The sequence below is a fragment of the Triticum dicoccoides genome, chromosome 3B (assembly GCF_002162155.2).
Source record: "Triticum dicoccoides isolate Atlit2015 ecotype Zavitan chromosome 3B, WEW_v2.0, whole genome shotgun sequence".
NCBI classification, from domain to species: domain Eukaryota; kingdom Viridiplantae; phylum Streptophyta; class Magnoliopsida; order Poales; family Poaceae; genus Triticum; species Triticum dicoccoides.
Window position 1 is genome coordinate 822,957,376 of NC_041385.1, and position 3,267 is coordinate 822,960,642.

The following is a 3,267-nucleotide window of genomic DNA, read 5'->3' on the forward strand; positions in this document are numbered from 1 at the left end:
TCTCCAGCGCGTCTCCGAGCCCGCTTCGACGCCCACTGCAACCGCGGTGAGCCCCCGAGTCGTTTCCCCCTTCTTCCCGGGTCTCTTTCGACCTCTAGGCCTTAGCCCCACCTTGGCCGAGAGCTCCACGCCGCCGGCGATGTCGCCGTCGTGGCCACGGTCACCGTAGCGCCCAACCGAGCACACTATCGTGCTCCACGCCTCACTAGGAGCACGCAGCACGCACCAACGCCTCCCCAAACACCCTGCAACGCCGACTCCGACCGCACCCGAACTCCGGCCGCCGCTCACGAGCTCGCCGTCGACGGTACCGGCCACCCCAGGCTCGGCCACCACCACCGTTCGACGCGCGGGAGCAAGAGCTCTCCAACGAGCCCAAGCACGGCCTCTCCCGTGCCCTATAGCGCGATTCCGCATCGCGCCGCCGTCTCGGGCCTCGTCGGCGTCACGTCGCCGGTGGGTTTGACCCACCTTGACCACGGCAGGACCCCCCTGAGTCCCTGACAGGTGGGCCCAGCCCTGTAGCTAATTAGGATTAGCGCTAACCACTGTAGTTAACCCCCTGACACTGACCAGTGGGCCCCAGCGCCACTAATTAGTAATTAAGATTAATTTAACCCTGTTTAACCCCCCTGTCACTGACGTGTGGACCCCACACGTCAGGTTTGACCTCAGCCAGCCGCAGTTGACCACTGACGTCATGATGACGTCATGCTGGCGCAATAACTATAATTTCTGGATTTAATTTAAATCAGGAAATTCCAGAATATAATTTAAACTTCAAAAATTCATAACTTTTATTCTGTAACTCCAAATTGGACAAATTATATATGAAAAATGATCAGAAAAATCCAATCTATCCATCTGTACCATTTTCATGCATGATTAAACAAGTTAAATTGATGTTTTAAGCAGAACAAGGAAAAGCACTTTAAAAGGCCATATTTGAATTTGAAATTTGACTCCTTGATTCAAATTTGCTCAAACCCTTCTGGTTTTAGTTGCATTAGCCCAACACACTCATATTGCCATGTTTCATGCATGCATCATATTGTTGCACATTGTTGGTGATGGTTGTGTATCGGTGTCCTTTGCGACAGGTTCTGCCTCCGAGGAGTACCGTGATTACCCTAACGAAGAACCGTATCAGTGCATCGAACCATCAGGCAAGCAACCAACCATTTGATCATATCGATACAATCCCATGTTCTCGCTCCTGCTCTCTTTTACTGCATTAAGACAACGCGTTTCAAACTGATGTGTGCTACGGTAGTTGAACCCATTTCCTCTGCATGACCTGTCATTGCCACAGTAACTAGATGAAACCCACTAGCATGTGTAGGAGTTGATTGAGCCATATGTATGTGTTGTTCCTACCTTGCTATGCCTGCTATGCTTAGAGTCGTGTCAGGTCTGGTTCATCTGGGTGATGGCTAGAGTGAAATGATTATGTCGGTAATGAGAGTGGTGTGGTGAACACGATTTGGTAAAGGTATCGATGAGAGGCCATGTAGGAGTACATGGTGGGTTGTTTCATTGAAGCCGACCTTAAGCACTGAGATCTGTATGCGTGATTTAAGATACAGCTACTACCATGCATTGGGCCCTGAAATATGACCCCGCTCGACTTCTTATTCACCCTAGCTCTCTGTCCAGGAGTTGCAAATAGTTTCTGGTGTTTGTAGCCTACTGGAGGCCGTGGACAGCGCTGACCGTAGGGGTGGGCTGTGATGCGGTAGGTACGTGGCACGGTGTACCGAATACCCGTTAGGTATCTCGGGAACCCTGTTCACATCGTTCGGGGCCGTATGGGAAACCTCGGCCGGACTCCCTGCGGATGGAACCTGAATAGGCGATAAACCTGGACTAGAGGCTTAAGTGTTTAGGTAGGTCGTGGTCTACACCCACGTCGGCTTTCGCTTGAAGTCTGCCGAGCACATGTCGTGTGCAGACGCTAAGTGGTGGAAACATGTATGAAGAAGTACACCCCTGCAGGGTTATCATAATCTATTCGAATAGCCGCGTCCGCGGTAAAGGACTACTTGGTTGCCTATACAGTTCATAGACAAGTAAATGGAAACTACTAAAACCCTCAAGATAAGAGTGAGTGCCGAGGATGGCTCTTCCGTAGGAAGACGGAGGTGGATCCTCGGTGGTGTATTGAAGTGGTGAGTAGTGGACTCGTGTGCGCAAAACCATTTCAAGTTGGAGTATCATAGGATAGTCTAGCCAAGAGTCAAAGCTGGCTTGCTGCAATAACTCCACCAACCCTTCTTGATAATATGCATGTATGTAGGATCTGATGTAAGTCTTGCTGAGTACCTTTGTACTCATGTTGCTATAATTTACATTTTTACAGAAGACGCTGCAACCCCTTCTGATGGGTTCTATGTAGACGTTGACATCAACGAGTAGGCTAAAGACCCAGGTGGTGACCCTGAGCTTGTGAAGGACCACGTAGTATAGCTAGGCTTCCCAAGCCTCTTTTATTTTACTAGTTGTCTGTACTCAGACAAGTTACTTCCGCTGCTGGTTTGTATGACTGTATGACTTGTATGTTGGGTCGTGAGACCCGTATCTTTGTGTATGTTATGTATGGCTCCCTGGGCCTTAAATAAAGTACTTATGTCGTAGAGTCATGTTGTGATGCTTCGTTGTATTGCACATATCGAGCATATTGTGTGCATGATTGAAATGCTTGGTATGTGTGGGATCTGACTATCTAGTTGTTTATCTTTAGTAGCCTCTCTTACCGGGAAATGTCTCCTAGTGTTACCGCTGAGCCATGGTAGCTTGCTACTGCTCTGGAACACTTAGGCTGGCCGGCATGTGTCCTTCTTCGTTCATGTGTCTGTCCCTTCGGGGAAATGTCACGCTTTGAGTACCGGAGTCCTGTTAGCCCACTACAGCCCAGTTTACCGGAGTCCTGCTAGCCCAGTGCTACAGCCCGGACCCACTTGCTGATGACCGACACGTTCGAAGCTGGGTCATGGATGCCTGTCCCTGTAAGTCTGTGCCACTTTGGGTTTACGACTAGCCATGTCAGCCCGGGCTCTTTATCATATGGATGCTAGCGACACTATCATATACGTGAGCCAAAAGGCGCAAACGGTCCCGGGCAAAGGTAAGGCGACACCCGTGGGGATACCGTGCGTGAGGCCGCAAAGTGATATGAGGTGTTACCGGCTAGATCAATGTGACATCGAGTCGGGGTCCTGACAGCGTTGGCATCAGAGCCGGACTGCCTGTAGGTTCTTCAAGCCAAAC